This window comes from Bactrocera dorsalis, chromosome 1 (genome assembly GCF_023373825.1).
Source record: "Bactrocera dorsalis isolate Fly_Bdor chromosome 1, ASM2337382v1, whole genome shotgun sequence".
NCBI lineage: Eukaryota > Metazoa > Arthropoda > Insecta > Diptera > Tephritidae > Bactrocera > Bactrocera dorsalis.
In genome coordinates this window covers 56968764-56986780 of record NC_064303.1, presented here as the reverse complement: position 1 = coordinate 56986780, position 18017 = coordinate 56968764, and the positions used below count along the sequence as shown (strand labels likewise).

General features: G+C 37.7%; 1 long non-coding RNA gene across 4 annotated transcripts; it reads right to left on the bottom strand.

The window, feature by feature from the left end:
* Positions 1–1297: 1297 nt before the first annotated feature.
* LOC109579527 (uncharacterized) lies at positions 1298–9310 on the bottom strand. Of its 4 annotated transcripts, XR_007421211.1 has the most exons (7): positions 9225–9310; positions 8804–8993; positions 8283–8747; positions 2339–3164; positions 2085–2262; positions 1860–2030; positions 1298–1778 (listed from the first exon to the last, which is right to left on the bottom strand). It is a non-coding gene; the product is annotated as an uncharacterized LOC109579527 (long non-coding RNA). The 4 variants fall into 4 exon arrangements; XR_007421209.1 differs by having other exon boundaries at positions 1299–1778; positions 8804–9304; XR_007421210.1 differs by having other exon boundaries at positions 1303–1778; positions 8658–8747; positions 8804–9304.
* Between the last annotated feature and the right edge of the window lie 8707 nt (positions 9311–18017).

Genomic DNA, 18017 nt, shown 5'->3' with positions numbered 1-18017 from the left:
GTTTTTTAATAACTTATCTTCTAGTAAAACTAAGAAAATTCCAAATAAAATTTACTTTATTTTGTTTAAAAATATGTTCAAACTTGACTTTTCTTAGCTTTTTTTAGTTTAAATAAAAGATAATTTTATGCCAAAGATAATAAACTTTGCCCCAATTCCAACTTTGCCTGCCAATTCAGAATAATCGTAAAAATAAAAAACCGAGACATTGCGCTTTTCGCTTTTTGCCCAAGCGCTCATATACTTGTATGTATCTGTCTGACGCTCGGACACTATTTCCCTTCTATGTAGCTTTCAATCTATAACTTTGTTTGTTGTTAGATAATTTTTAAAGAGATTTAAGCGATTGTTTGAAGCTTCTTAAGCAGGCTCTCCCTTGAATAAAGATTTCGTATCTGAATTTATTGATCTTATAAAAAATTAATTGGCAATTTGGCAAACGAAAAGTGATAAATAAAAAAATAAAATTGAGAAAAATTAAAGTTGGAATAACTTATTAACGAAATGCAAAGAAATAGATAAAAGTACTACATTAGAAATAAATTCGAAGAAATGTTCCGCTTGCCTGTCGCACATGTTAACTGTGTGAAGAACGAACGCAAAATGGATTTGTGTGTCGTGTATGGGCAAACGAATTCACACAGATCGAACGCACATGTGTGCCCGTGTATGGCCTCCATTATGCCGACAAGCTCGGCCATTTTGAATGCTCATTTAATTGTTGACAGCTGCTTTGCTTGCACGTGTTTTGGATCGTCTTCGATTTTTACCTATCAAAAAAATTGCACCACGATAACGCCCCTGCTCACACATCGTTGCTTGTGCGCGACTTTTTGGCCAAAAACAACACACTAATGATGCCGCAGCCACCGTATTCCCCTGATCTGGGCTCCTGTGACTTTTTCTTGTTCCCTAAACTGAAGAGGCCCATGAAAGGACGACGTTACGCTTCTCTTGACGAGATAAAGTTCGATGCCGTCTGACTTTTTTATTCCTACAAACGAGAAAGTTCCAGAGAAAAAAAATATTCGTAAAAAGTGGCAAAATACCATGTAATTTCAATGGGAAATGTATCGTGTTTGGGGCAAGGTTTATTATGAAAATTAAGGCCTTTTTATGAACTGATATTTTTTTTTAGATGGAAAACTAAAAGTTTAGGGGCCGTCTCGTCAAAAATAATCAATTTGGTAAGTAACGGACACCCTAATATACATATATGTAAGTTACTTACTGTTTCTGTACTTCCGCTAAGTATGAATAAAAAGACATCTAAATATGTTTAAATAATTCATTATATTTTAGTTTTATTATTATTTATTTAATTTTGCGCACAATACAATACATATGTTTAAATAAATCAATATATTTTAATTTTATTATTATTTATTTTATTCGCACAATTTAACCATAACCTCTGACATCGAGGTTAGTGCTTGTGACATTTGGTTCGTCATCTGCTCGTTTTGCTCTACAATTTTCTTTTGTAGAGCAATGGCCTCCTCCTCTCGCTTTTTAAGGTCCTCCATTTTTTTTAGCACTGCTCCAAGCATCTTCGCTGCAGTCAATTTACCTTCAGAAGGAATGTAAGTAGGCGATGGCATAGGAGAACGTAAGATGGGAGGAGATAAGGAAGAAGAGGACAAATCTGGAGGTGATGGTGAGGAAGAAAAATTGATTGAGAGAGCTGGAAAAGCTGGAACAGGCAATGTGACTGTTGGGAAGGAAGCTGGAGGTTGAGCGAGAACTGGTTCTGTATTTAAATACAACGGCGGCAAAATCTGTAAGTATAAAACGGACCAATTATTGCCTCATGTAATAATAAAATATATAGTCCGACAAATATTAAATTAAAATATTACCTGGTGACCCAAAGTCCCCACACCGGCAATCCATCCACCGCTGCTGCCCCAAATGGCTTGCTCCTCGAACTGCGTTATTCCTTTTATCGGAGGGCCTCCACCAGTCGCTTGCGCATGTGTCTTAAGTTTGCGCGCTCGCGATCGCAACTGATGTTTCCAATGCATTAAGGACTATGGAAACATATTTTAATAATGTGAAACATACACAAGCATTTATGAACTAACCTCCGACCGAGTTGGACCTCTTAAGGCATTTAAGGTATCTGCTAACTCCGACCAAAGTATTTGCAGCCCTTAAGGGTTGGTCGGAGTTAGCTTCCCCCGTTGCAACTCAGGATGCTGCTTGCAAAACATTACATAATGTTGCAGCTGCTCCTGAGTTGTCCTTTCGGTTTTTGTACTCCTGGGAATATATGAAATTATTATTGTTACATTTTTATTCAAACAGCTGTTTGACAGCAAAAAGCTTTTCAACTCACATGGTGACTTGTTTAAGCTTTTTTCTTATGAGGTTTGAGCAAGAATAGCTTCACAAAATATGCCTCACAAGAAATCTCCCAAATTTTTCCTATCAACTCAGTTGAGAGGTTTTTTCAGAATAGAGCTGTTAGTTAACTTATTCGTGGACAAATTGGAAATTATAATTGATAACGAGTGGACCAAAAGAAATAAAAGATATTGGTTTTAGTTCAAACGTTATAATTTATGAATTTAATACTTCATTGGGTTTATACAACTATGAGTGTGTGTGTGTGTTTCCAATATTGATTAAATGTGCTTAATTTCTTATTAGCTAGTGTTAAATTTCTATTAACACTGAACATACATACATGTTCTTGAAATTACAAATATTTTTATCCGTTTTGTGTGTTAGGTTTAGTCCCTCGCTGTGGAGTATTGTTGATGAATTTGCGTGGATCCTTATGTTGTATCCGTATTACTTGTTTGAAAACGTTTTATTACACTCGTACTCACTTATAATATGTCTCACTTATTGTGTTCACTTGTTATCGTTGAAGAAATTGTATGATATTCACTTTGTTTGATGTTCTCTGTGTTCACTTGGGTATCGCTCCTGTTGCTTTCCGTTTTCACTTGTTGATTGTTTGTAGTGTTGGCTGGATAATAATAAGTCTTCTTGGTAAAAAGCGCGGGAAAATCGTCTCTTTTTGTTTCTCCTTCTGTTGCGTGAAGTTGGGGCGGTTGATATTCCTCTGCATTACGCCTCTATAACTTTATGTAATTTGTGGGAGTAATGCAGAGGAGTATTTGATTGCATTAAACATCCCGGCCACCTTGCAGAATCTGCGAAATAATTTTAGTATTAATAGCGTAATTGATTGGGTATTGAAAAAATTGAGATTTTTTGAATATTTATAAGCAGTATTTTTGCGATATTTTTTAAATGAGTTCTTAGACTTTTTACGCCTGCTTCCCACCATATGTGGAGCTCCTGTTGGGTTGAAGTGCCATGAGATATTTTGATAACTATGGACAGATTTAGTCTGAGTTCTAAGTGTCTGTGGGAACTCACGCCGATCTTTAATTAGCAACTGGGAAGCTCCTATAAAGTTTGTTCCGTTGTCGGAATAAAAATTGGCGGGACATCCACGCCTCGAGAAGAAACGGGAAAATGCTGCTAGAAAGGCTTGCGTAGTGAGATCGCTAACGGGTTCGAGATGTATTGCTTTAGTTGAGAAGCATACAACTACACATATATATCCTTTGGTGATTAGACATGCTCTCCCAGTGTAGTTTTTGATGTCATAGGGTCCAGCAAAGTCGATACCAGTGGCAGAAAACGGCCGGGTGAGGATGGTTCGTTCATTTGGAAGAGCTGCCATTATTTGGGTTTGTTGAGCCTTGTTATGTATGATACACGATTTGCATTGATGATTTATTGTTTTAATCAGCATCTTTGCTTTCGGTATCCAGAATTCTGTCCTTAGGAGTCGAAAAACTAGCTGATTTCCGGCGTGTAAAGTTGCTAAATTGTGAATTGAGTTAGTAATTTTGATATACGACTATTATAAGGTAATAAGATAGGGTGCGCTCATTATTTGATAGTGCTGCGGAATTGGTTAATCTTCATAACTCCTTTAGGGTCAATGAACGGATTTAAAGTCAATAATGAACTTTTTTTGTGTCTTTGAGTTTTATGGGTCAATGCATCATATTCTTCTCGGAAATGTGTTTTTTGGGTGTGTATAATTAACTTCATTCGGGCTGTCTTGAACTCTTCCGGGGTTATTTCGCGGTCTGAGTAATCAGTTTCTCGCCTCCTTGATGAGGCATGTGCGCAAAACCTGAATAGGTAAGCGATAACGCGACTAGCTCTGGGGTATGAGGAAAACCTTTCGAGTATTTCCTCTTGGGTGGTTATCGCAAACGTTTTAACGGGTTTGATTTCCACGGTAGTGTTGTATGTTTTCTCCTATGCTGGAAAGTGCTCCTTTTCATGTTGTAGCCATTGGGGTCCATGCCACCAGAGATCATTAGATCGGTGGGTGTACATCCTCAGCTTGCCAAGTCTGCGGGATTGTCTTGGCTTTCCACATGGTTCCAATTATCGACTCCCACTTTCTCGGTGATTGCAGCTACTCGACGAGAAACGAAAGTGGTCAATGAAAAGGGTGGTTTGTTTAACCAAGCGATAACTATGGTTGAGTCAGTCCAAAAATAATTTTTATATTGGGTAAGGTGTAGTTGGGATAGGGTAGAGTTAACAAGGTTAGCCAGTAGATCCGCTCCGCAGAGTTCCAATCTGGGTAGGGATACGGTTTTAATGGGAGCAACTCTTGTTTAAGACACTAAGAGACTTGTCCATATTTTATGTCCAACTAAAATACTTATGTAAAGTGTCGCGGCATATGCTATTTCTGAAGCATCAGAGAAACCATGGAATTCGATGGTGGCTGTTGGGTTAAAATGAGTCCATCTGGGTATTTCAATTTTATTTATATTTTCATAATCTTTTACGAAGCAGTTCCATCGATGAAGGGTGGGGGCTTCAGGCTTTCATCCCAGTCAGTTTTATCTAGCCATATTTGTTGCATAATTATTTTTGCCGTCATTATTATTGGACTAAGCCAACCGGCTGGGTCAAACAATTTTGCTATGGCTGATAAAGCTTCACGTTTGGTGTGTGCGGGTTTTTTCTCCATTGGATTGACGAGGAAGAAAAATTAATCCTTTTTGGAGTTCCATCGAATGCCTAGGGTTTTAGAGTTTTCGGGTTCCGAAAGGTTGAGTGTTTCCGTTTCTAAAAGATAATCCTGTGGAAGTCCTTTCTGAATTTCTGAATTTTTGCAGAGCGAATCCTGGGGACTTCAGAGCAGAAATGAGTTCATCGCGAGCTAACTTTGCCATGGTTAGGTCATGAGTTCCAGCTAAAACATCGTCTACATACATTTCCTGGCGAAGTATTTTGGATGCTAATGGGTGGGTTTCTTCTACATAATCGGCTAGCTTCATGAGGGTACGGATCGCTATATACGGCGCACAATTTATGCCGAACGTGACTGTTTGCAATTCGAAGTCTTCTATTGTGTCTTCCGGGGAATTCCTAAATAGTATCCTTTGGAACGGAGTATGATTAGGGTCTACGAGTATTTGCCGGTACATTTTTTGAATATCCGCATTAAAAACAAATTGGAAGAATCGTCAATTTGTGATCAGAATGACAAGGTCTTTCTGTAAAGTGGGCCCGATATGTAAGACGTCATTTAAGCTTTTGTCGTGGGGCAAGATGCATTAAATACCGCACGCAATTTCGTGGTTATACAATCGGATTTAATGACTGCTTGGTGTGGTAAGTAATATTGCGCCGCTTTATCAGAAGGGTCATATTCTACTTTCTTCATTTGTCCGAGTTCAAAATATTCTATAATTGCTTTGTCATATTCTGCCTTCACTTCGGGTTTTTTAAGTAAAGTTCGTTAATTTCTGAGGAATTGGGCCAACGCTATATGTCTAGAGTATCCGATATCAATATTGTCGGGTTTTTTGAAGTGTAGAGTTACTATATAGCGCCCATCTGAATTACGACGGGTAGTTTCTTGGAAAATTTCCTCACAAATTTGATCTGGTTTGGAAACTACGGATTCCTTTGGGATTTCCTCCACCTCCCAAAAACGTGTGAGTAGATTCTCGGAATTCACTTTATTGTGAAATGATACTATGGCGGAATTTTGGGAGGTTTGGGTTATGGGTCCGGACAATATCCATCCGAATTCTGTCTCTTGAGCTAAGAGTGAACCTAGTATGTTTCTCTTTACTCCATTGAGTAAAATACTTGGATAGATATCACTGCCGATTAGTATATCCACGGGTCTGGGTTTGTGAAATTGGGTGTCGGCTAAAGTGAATCCAAGATTTTTAAGACACTGCTTAGGATCTATGGGGTATGAGGGTAAATTATCAGTTAGGCTATTTAGTATAAATGCCTGTGCTGATAGCTTATAATTTGTGTTTAAGGGCGAGCAAAGCGTGATTTCGCATATATTCGTTGGTGTTGCTGAAACTGCACTGTTTAGTCCGGTCACTTGGGCTGATACAGAGTGGTGGATATATCCAAACTTCTCTGAAGTCTTTGAGATATAAATGTGTCTTCCGACCCTGAATCAATAAGAGCTCTTCTCATTGCGAGAAATTTGGGACGTTCTCGAATAGGGTGCTACTTTTGCAGAGCTTACAGCTTTCTGTATCTATATTATGTTGAGTAAAGTTTATATTAGTATTCCTTTGAGTAATAGAGGGCCTAGCAATTGGCATGTCAGCCACGTTTGCATGAAAAGTGTTATATTTCTTTTCATCTGTTCTTTTAACTGTACCGGTGTGGAACGGGGATAATTTTGCTAGTGAAGCTTTGAAATTTCCAACAGACTCGAGAGTTTTGTATTTGTGGGTTAAAAAACTGTCGAAATTTGTCCACGTCGGTATATCTGAATTATCTTCTAGGGTATATTCAAGAGTTTGTCTAGGTAGTTTTGAACTACAAAGATATATCAGTATCGGATCCCAGCAGTTTGTGTCAATCTCAAGATTGTGTAAATTGGTTAAAACGTTATTAACCGAACGTTGTAAGCTTTTTATAGCACAACCGGTTACTTGGGGTAGTTTAAAAAGGGTCTTTAATTGTGTTTTTACCTGCAACCTCTTATTTTCGTATTGGTCGACTAAATTTTTCCAGGCAAGTATGAAACCATCATTTGTTAGGTGTGCGTTTTGAATAACCTCTCTTGCTTCTCCTCGGGTCTTCTGAGTAAGGTGAAAGAGTCTTCAACATTACTAATCCCTGGGTTACGGATATACAGGGCTGTAAACATATCCCGAAAGGTGGGCCAAGTTGTGTAATCTCCGTAAAAGACGTCGGTGTCGTATGGTGGAAGGTGAACTGCAGGAGTGAAATCCATCAGTGTGCCTTCTGAAGTCTTTTCCTTAATAGGTTGGGTTGACACCTGTGGTTTACGCGTATCTACGTCTTCGTTGATGGAAGCTAAGCAAGAGAGGTACATTTGATAACTTTTTCGGTATTTTTCTTTCACTTTAAAGAAATCGATGGTTTCATGACCTTCGCGAGAAATTCTTGTGATCGCATCGTATGAGCGCTTTGCTTTTTCATAAAGCGAGTTAAGTTCGACCTTTTTAATTTCTAGGGTATAGACCAATTCATCTTCACTTTGGGTCTGAAGACGGTCTTCCACGAATTCAATTAAATCCGTTGTTGTGATTTTGAAATTTTCCATTTCCATTTTTGGGTAAGTTATATTTGATCTTTGGGTTGAACGAGAAAAATAAATCGCGTAGAGTTATACAAATTTAAGAAAACAAACTTTGAAAAACTTTTTCTTTAGGGATTTATTTATTTTTAAAATTTCAAATTAAATTTCTTATTTTTATCTCGATGGTGTCCGATTGTTAATATTGATGGGAAATTATTAAAATTCCGATGAATTGTAGAAGAAAGTCGGTAAATTAAATTTTTGCAGGGTTTTGTATTTTTTCCTACTGGATCACCATTTTAATTTCCGACTGGGTATTTGTCCTTTGACGTGCTGTTCGCTCTTAATTTTTGTCACCAACAAATATAAGCGAATGGGTGCGCTATTCGTATGTAGGTATGTAGCGGGGGTATATTTATTTAAGTATATATGTAATTTTAGTTCAACGAGAAGAATGCAATAGCCGACGGCAAAATATATGCATATATTTTATTATTGCACTTCTTCTCTTGGGTAAATATATGTAAGTATGTGTATATTCATATAATTAAATAATGCAAATCAAATTTTTGTCAACCCAATAAAACAAATAAATTATGCTCAAGTCTTCTTAAGGACTCAATTTGACAATTGGGTATTTTTTAACAAATATGATTTGCACTTAATATTATTATGTAAAAAAAATATGGGCCGCACTTACAGCTTTTTCCCGGTTTTTGGTTTTATTTAATCGTTGGGGTATTTGGGGGTCCAGCATGCAAGCTTTTTGTTTGTTGGGTGCACTGTTTAAAACCTTCAGGTTGGGTTGTGGAATTCCAACGATGATGCTGTTGTTAAAATTCCCACGAAGATTTTTTCTTTTAATTATCGCGGCTCGATAGGACCAAAAATGTCGGGGTATGTCGACGTATGGGGCCGATTGCGTTTAATTAAAAAATATTCGTTTTAGTTCAAACGTTATAATTTACGAATTTAATACTTCATTGGGATTATACAACTATGAGTGTGTGTGTATGTGTTTCCAATATTGATTAAATGTGCTTAATTTCTTATTAGCTAGTGTTAATATACATACATGTTCTTGTAATTACAAATATTTTTATCCGTTTTGTGTGTTGGGTTTATTCCCTCGCTGTGGAGTATTGTTGATGAATTTGCGTGGATCCTTATGTTGTATGTTGTATTACTTGTTTGAAAACGTTTTATTATACTCGTACTCACTTGTTGTGTTCACTTGTTATCGTTGACGAAATTATATGATATTCACTTTGCTTGATGTTCTCTGTGTTCACTTGGGTATCGCTCCTGTTGCTTTCCGTTTTCTCTTGTTGATTGCTTGTAGTGTTGGCGGGATAATAATAAGCCTTTTTGGTAAAAAGCGCGAGAAAATCGTCGCTCTTTGTTTCTCCTTCTGTTGCGTGAAGTTGGGGCGGTTGATATTCCTCTTCATTACGCCTCTATTACTTTATGTAATTTGTGGGAGTAATGTAGAGGAGTATTTGATTGGATTAAACACATATCATAATAATTCTTTTGAACAATAAAGCAAAATTTTTCATTGTAAGACAAATCAAGAGACAATTAATAATACTCATGTTTCCTATACTTTAAATATAAATTTGTTTAATCACAAACTTCATACACTTTATATATGTTAGAATTTAGGTATACGCCAGCGATCAGGAATTCTATCCGTTCTCAAATGGAGTGTTTGTGTAACAATGTGAGTATGATTTTGTTTGCTCTAACAGATTTATATCGGTATTCTGCTTAAGACGATTGTCTCATGTCTCTATTGTGACTACAGTAATTTAGTGACTCTGTTAGTCAGGAGTCTCATTTTGGTATTCTGGCAGATACAGTACAGTAGTATACTGTATCTGCCAGAATACCAAAATGAGACTCCTGACTAACAGGGTCACTAAAATAAGATTGTGACAATTAGAGACATGAGACAATCAATTAGTCAGTTTTTCAGCATTTAGCGATGAAAATATAATATATGTATATTTTATGAACATTTCTTTACATAAAAAATTACCATATTATTTATTAGTTCTAAACTACGTTTTTGCATTAATAGGCATCTTAAAGAAATTATTTTTTGATTTGCAATATCTCTATAGTATAAATTCAGAAAATATATTTTTTTCATAAAAAGTAGTTTACATTAGCTTACGCCTCACTATTTCGCCATGCTCAATAGCAATATTAGCAAGATATTTGAATATTATCGGGATTTTGATTGGTCAGCATCATGTGCTTCGATATTTTAAGTGTATCCCCATACGTTTAGGTAATTTATGCAGCTTGCAAATTAAAATTATTAAATAAAAACAAACGAATTGTCCTGCAAATACATAAATTTGGCTGTGAATAAGCATATTCCCACTACTTGGCATGGTTGCTTATATGCACCTAACATTCTTCTGTGGTGAACATTTATTAACTTACCACAGTTAAAAAGAGGCATAAATAAAAAACTTAATTTTTCATGTATTTGCTCATATTGTTCTCTTCTTCTAGAATATATATTAAAATAAAACGATTTTCTTTTGAAAATATATGAAAGTTTTATATAAATATAACGAATGTTTTTGGGACAAATTTTTCATAAATTTTAAGAAAATAACACAATGCAACCATTTTCCGGTTAAAAGTCGGCCATCTTGGATTCCAATAGAAACTCAACCCCGGACTCCCTTTGACGTTGCTACAGTGGCACCTCTCAGCTGTGCCTTTGTTTACATAACATCAGCTAATCTTTCTCTACTCCTCCTTTACGATGGCTAGCAGGTCACAAAACTAAAAAGAACTCTTGTCTTGTATCTTTAGTCCTCGCTCCCATCCCCTACCATGCCCAGTACCCAGTGACTTTTTACTCTTCTACCTGAAATATGAGAAAAGAACGTAAAACTTTATACAATACTAGCTGACCCGGCAAACTTCGTTCTGCCCAAAATAGATTTTTTTTTTCATTTCAAAAATTACACCGGTATTGGTTTTAATAGAATATGAACGATTTTTCCTAATTTCATTGTGTATACTTTAACAAAATTTTTACAAACCTTTCTTTTGTAAACATTGAACGGGCAGGTTTTCGATATGATCCAAACATTCAATATATCGCATCTGTTCAAATCGGTCAGATGTCAAAAGTTTGTCAATATTGCAATGCAGTCAAATTTAAAAATGAACCGCTCGTATCTCGGGAACGGTTCGTCCTACGGCCATGATCACACATACCATTTCGGTAGCAAATGACGTGACAAATAACTTTTGTTTTATACATTTTGCCATGAGATGCGTATTTCAGGTGCTAGGTAGACAATTTCACGATTTTAGGCGAATTTCCGAAATTTCAAGGCCGAGGTTCGGGTTGAAGATGCAATCCGATCTCAAAACAAAAAGTTGCATTGGAATCAGGAAGTACTAAGGCAATTTTTCCGCACTATTAGAAATACCGAATCGAAAAAAATCCGGAATCGACCCACCCTACTGAACACTTGGCACGATTCCGATTACTTTGTTGGAGGGGCAAAAAAAACCGAATTTTCGTGTAAATGGGACAGGTGCGGATAGGGGAGCTAGGGGAGAGGCGAAATATCCAAAAATAATATAAAAATAACTAATATTTTTTTAAAATATTCACGTTTAAAAGTTCAAAAATGTACTAAGAACAAATACTATTTCTCTTTGTTTCACTCAATGTTTTCACGGTTTTTACTCTGTACATTTAAATATACACTCCAATCATTGAAATAAGCTCACATTTATGTTGTGATTTTTCAGCTAAATTTAGTAATTTAAAAATCTCTCAAATTTATGGCTGAAAAGTTTAGAGTCTTTATTTTTACGAAGAAATCCAGATTTGCCACACCTAAAAACCAAAAGTGAAGGGGTTATCAGCGTTTCACAGCATTTTCTTTCTTTGTACATTCGAGTGATTCTTTTTTCTTTATTAACTATAATATAAAAAAAACTATAAAGAAGATTTTTCAAGCTAAAATTGAATATGTAAACACTTTTCCATACACATATTATACATATACGAATAATATGTAATTTATATTTAATAAACACAGATAAGTAAAATCGTGTGAAAATATTATAATATTTATATGATTGTAATAAATCATTTTTATATACATATTACAATTTTATACTATCCTTCTCCTTCTTCGGCCGCGCTTTGAAAAAATAACCCTGGCCGAGCGAATACCCGGGGTGACTGAAGTACTTTCGCGTAGTACTCCTTTCTGCGTTAAAAATAAAAAATATATATTGAGTTTTTATTATAAAGTGGCTAAAGTGGTTATATTTTTTGGTTATCATGCACTCATATTGAAAAAAAATTGAGTTTTCGTACTGTACTTTATACTCTACACTTTGAAAAAATCTTAAGCGTTTTTAAAATTAAAATTAAACACGTTGGACTCACTGAGATGCGCAACTAAGAGCTAATTGCCTGTGCTAAATTCGAGTTTAAAAAATTCCGGTTAAAAAAGAAGAACGTCCGTTCGCGATTATAGTCTTTAATACAATGCATTCCTTTATTTCAACAGTTCATTAGTTAGCCTAAATCTTAACCTAACGGCTTAGACTAGAGGTAAGTATGTATACAAAAAAGGGGTAAGTATGTAGTTCTAATTCAATTCAGCATATTAAGTTCATTGTAATAGATTAGTCTAATACATAGGTAGTAGATACTTGTATATTACAAAAATTGTAAGTATTTTACATAATGTAAAACATTTTATAATGTAAACAAATATTTTAACAAATTTAGTTCTTAAAAAATATTTTTTGATTTATAAAGTCGCATGACGCAACACCGGCCACCTTGACAGGATCATGATCCTTCAACTTCGACAGGCAGCAGGGCGAGCTTGTGAATAGGGCGCTTAATGGTACCTGCCTTGGTTGCCACGTCTGCCACTCACATCTTTCCGTCTCGTCCTTCTACGGTTGCGGCGATTCGTCCCAAGTGCCCACTGCTGCGGTTGCGTGTTGTCTTCGTGGACGAGGACGAGATCGCCGGGCTGCAGGTTGCGTTTCGGGTACAGCCATTTGTTGCGCTCCTGAAAACTGGTTTGGACCATTGTCGCCAAAACTGTTGCTTGAGACAGCAAACAAATTGCCAACTCTCGCAATAGCGAATTGGGTCCGTTGACACTTTTCCGGTGGTAAGGTTCGGAGGGAGCACCCTATTAGCAGGTGTGCTGGAGTCAATGCTTCGCCGTCGTTGGGATCCTAGCTCAACGGTGCGGGGGGCCGCGAGTTGAGGATGGCCCCCACTTCGGCCAGCAGTGTTCCTAGCTCTTCGGCGGTGAGCAGCACGTTGCCCATTGCGCGCACGGCGAGGTGTTTGGAGGACTTCACTGCCGCCTCCCATAACCCGCCGAAGTGCGGCGCCCTCGGTGGTATAAAGGCGAATTTGAACCCTTCTTCGGCGGCTAATTTCATTACTTCCGGAGACTGGGACAGAAACGCCTCTTTGAGTTCGCGCAACTTGCGATCGGCGCCAACGAAGTTGGTTGCGTTGTCGCTGTATATCGTCTGTGGCATCCCTCGGCGACCAATGAACCTTTTTAGGGCGAGAATAAAGGAATTAGTTGATAAGTCAGAAACTAATTCTAAGTGTTCTGCTTTAGACGTGAAACAAACGAAAACTGCGATATAGGTTTTTACGGGTGGTCGACCGCGTATTTTTAATGTAGTATAAATTAGACCACAAAAATCTACGCCACATATAAGAAAGGGTGGTAGCGCTCGAAGCCTTTCAACTGGCAAGTTTCCCATTATTTGGGTTTGCAACTTCGGCTTATAATGAAAGCAGTGGGCACAGTTTCTTACGGTTTTACTGCATGCTTCTCTTGCATTGATCAGCCATATGCGTTCTCGAAGAAGCGCAACCAACGCTTTTGCCCCTGCGTGGTCATTTCGAAAGTGCAGGAAGCGTAAATAATTAATAACGAAGTGCGAATTCTTATTTAGTAATAATTGGCATCGTATGGGAGAGGTGCATTTAAAAGGCGACCTCCTACTCGGATTAATTTGAATGAAAGCGACATATCCGAGTACTCATGCAAAAACGTATTCAGTTTTTGCAAGTTTGCGGGTAGCGTGGTGCCTTTCGTGAGTTTTTGGATTTCATTCGCAAATTCCGAATGTTGAATCACCTGACCAATTTTTAAAAAACTCAAGTGTAATTCGTCAGATGTCAGGTCCCTTCCCTCTGTAGGTGTTTTTGGTCGTCTAATCCACCGTAATAGATAGGCAACCACACGAAGCAATTTTTGATGAGAAGAGAATTTTTCGATAAGGTTCAATAGTGAATTCTCTTTCACATTTATGGCTAGTGAGAAAGTATTTTTCTTCTTCTCTAATGCTTCATCGTCTGGGGAGAGTTGGAAGTGAGTGTTAATTGGCCATAAGGCGGGGTCTTCTAGGAGGAACTGTGGACCGCCAAACCATATTGAATTATTCAATTCATCCACGTTGCAACCCCGAGGCACTTCATCCGCAGGATTTTGTTTTGTTGGCACATGTCGCCAATTTATATTGTCAGTCAATTCTTGGATTTCAGACACTCTATTTGCAACAAAGGTTTGTAATGACGATGGATGCGTTTTTACCCAATGCAATACTATTTCAGACTCTGTCCAAAATATAATTTTTTCAAATTGTCGATTCAACATTGGCGCAATTCGTGACCATAATTTGGCAAGAAGATGTGCTGCCGAGAGCTTGGTCATCAGCGGAGCCACTCTAGATTTTACACTAAGCAGCATACATTTGACACCACTAGCAGATTGGCTTCGTATATATATGCAGCATCCGTACGCTCTTATTGAACCGTCGGAGAAGCCATGTATTTGGAAGATAGCACTCGACTCTAGATTTACGTATCGAGGAATGCTAATTGATGACAGCTGCAGTAGGTTGACTTTGAAATTCTGCCAGCTAGTATCAAGGCGCAATGGAATCGGCTCATCCCAATCCAGTTTTTGGATCCAAAGCTCTCGCAATAAGATTTTTCTTTGGTAATTAGTGGGGCTAATATTCCAAGAGGATCGAAAAGGCGAGCAGAGACTGATAGTATGTTTCGTTTAGTAGCTCGCAGATCATGAAAATTGGCATCCAAAACAAATCGAAACAAATCCTCTTTCGGTAACCAATAGATTCCTAGTGTTTTAGTTGAATTTTTGTCATTGAAGCTTAATGACTTTTCAGTATAATTACTGTCGAAAAATTAAGGGTGGTTCGAAAACCATTTTGTTAAGGTTAATTCGGCCGAGTTTAATATTTTAATAACTTCACTTCTTATAAGATCTAAAGACTCAAAATTGTCAGATCCTGCTGAAAAGTCATCAACGTAAAAGTCTCTTTTAATGGCCAATGAACCGAGTGGGTATTTAGTTGTATTAGCATCGCTGAGCATTTGTAAACACCGAGTTGCAAGAAATGGTGCAGGCGCAGTGCCGTAAGTGACGGTGTTAAGTCGAAAAATCTGAATTTGCTCTGAGGAATGCTCTCTCCACACAATGAGCTGACAATTTCTGTCTTCTTCATGTATGATTATTTGGCGGTACATTTTAGTAATGTCTGCCGTTAAAGCGTACTTATGTAAACGAAAACGAAGAAGAGTTCAGTACAATTCTTCTTGGATGGTTGGGCCTACCATCAAAAGTTCATTTAAAGAAATTTGAGAAGAAGTACGACTCGACGCATCAAAGACAACTCGTAATTTTGTTGTTGTGCTTTCGGGCCTCAAAACACACTGATGCGGAATGAAATAGTGTGGTTCACTCGGGATCTTATTATTTGTTGGGCTCATGTGACTTTATACTCATTCATGAAGTCCAGATACATTTTACGAAGTTCTGGATCTTTCAATGTTTTCCTCTCCAGGGCCTGAAACCGCCGAACTGCGATTTCATAGGAGTGACCGAGTAACTTATGGTCAGCTTTAAAGGGCATTCTGACTTGAAGCCTTCCTGAAGGTAATACTTCAGTTGTATTGACGAAAAATTGTTCACACTCATTTTGTTCAGGTGTGAATTTGTTGCCAATTGTTTCTGAAGGAAGTTCCTCCAGAGCCCAGAATTTTTGGACTACTGAATCTATTGACGTTAAGTCTTCTTCAGTTTGGCATAATGTGATATTTACTTCAGGAGGGGGACTAAGACTGCTGACATATTTGCCAGAAACAATCCATCCCAAAAGAGTTTTCTGAAGCGTTGGTTGATTAGGGCCACTTTTTATTTGACCAACCGCTAACAAATCGAAAAAGGTTTCCGCCCCTAATAACATATCGATCTTTTGAGATTTTTGGAATTCTGGATCCGCCAATTTAATATTGTGCGGAATTTTCCAACCATTAATATTAATGGTATGGTCTGGATGATTAGCCGAAATACATCGCATAATCCAGAATTCCGCCGAAAATTCATGATTATTTACGCGCGACTTCACAAATGCGCTTAATTTGGCCCCGACTTTTGTACTTGAATTTCCAATCCCTATGATATTTGCGGCGTCGAATCCGCAGTTTTTGGGCCAAATCCTCCGTCAGAAAGTTGACTTGACTTCCTGAGTCCAGCAAGGCTCTTGCGGGCAGGTACTCTCCACAGCTTGATCTCACCAGAATAACTGCTGTTGCCAGCATTACCCGATCAGGCACACTTATTGTATGCATTGCGTGTGTAGTTGTTATTGGTTGCGGATGAGGTTCAGCAGCGAAGGATACACGATACTGATGCAGTAAGGAGTGGTGGGACCGATTACACACGCGATCCGCTCTGCATTTGGATACCGTATGTCCCTTACGCAAACAATTTATGCATAAGGGCACCGATTTGACAAACTCAAATCTCTGTTGACTAGAGAGAGTTTTAAAAGTGGGGCAAGCTGTTAAGTAATGGTCCTTCGATTTACACTTTTGGCATGTCGGTTGCTTTGTATTCGCTGCAACTAGAGCGGACTTAGTTCCATTAATGTGAGGTTGCTTCACGTGGTTCGCGCTGGCTGCTACTATGGGTCTCGTCCTCGAAGATGATGCGCCTTCAGCTGATAGGTGCTGGTATCTTGTCGTAATCCAGCTGTTCTTCCCACTTTGATCGGGTGACAGCGATAGCAATGAGTCATATACAGCCGACACTTCATCAATCATCGCGCGCAATGAAGGGGCTGATGTCTTAGGGATAGTTGGCAGCTCAAAAAGTTTTGAAATCGTATTAAAAAAAATCAAACATTTATTGTCATAAACCTTTTTGAGACTTGCCAACCTTTTGGGAGCCTTGAGCTGTGAGACGTTACGAATGATGTTTCAGCAATAGATGTTCTAGTTTTGGTCAAAATTGTTTTAATTATAGATTTTGTTTCTACAATTATGTCCTCTAACTCCCCTCGGGCCATGTCGTCTTCATCAATCTCTTCAATTTTAGATTGGCATTTCTCACTATGTGAGTTTAGTATGTCAAGACGGCATTCCAATTCGATTGGATCTAATGACATCGTCTTTTCTAGAAGACCCGTTTTTATTCCCAAAATGCTACTTTTCGCCACCGTCCTTTGACGCTTTAATGACTTTAAGTCGATCAACTCCTTACTTGGAGAGAGGTTGGCGATAGTTGGCTTTGGCTTGCTCATTTTGCTTATTTAAATTGAATTTCCGGAAACAAAACTATACAGGTTGGCAACAGATATATTAAGAATCGATAACGAAAACGAAAAATATATGTATAGAGATTCCTAAATATACGAAAGCCAGACCAATAGCAATAAAGGTTGGCAACAAATACATTTGGAATCTGTTACGAAAACGAGAAAAAATTATATGGATTCCCAAGTATACGAAAGCTAAACCTATGAAGTATGCAGAATGAGCAATAGCACAGTTGAACGTTCTTGAAAATTTTTGTTTTTTTAGTATCGAGAAAATTTTCCAAAGAACCGGATTGTAAAACTTGACTTCGTTTAAAATTCCAAAAATTTTTTCTTGTAATATATAAAATATCGCACCTTATTGTTCAAATAAGAACGCTACCGCAAATCCCACGATCCCCCTTTCACTTATGTAGATGCATAGATGCATAAATGCATATGTATGTATGTATATATACGTATCTGAATATTAAAATATGAGAAATATATACATATATGCAATATGAAAATATACGTATGTGAAAAATTGTGAAAAGAGGGAGAGCCAAAAACTGAAAGTGTGCACTTGCTCTTTTTTTTACTTTTCGTTTTTTTCTTTATTCGCACCACTTTCAGTGATTCGCACTCGTTACCTGTTGTGAATGCATAGGCGGTTTGCCTGCGTTCACTTCCCTTTTGCAGAGAATGCAGTTGCAGCTCATCCCCACGAAGCAGAGAATCTGGCGTCGATGTTAGCAGCGACGGTGTTGACGTTGACTTGGCAGCG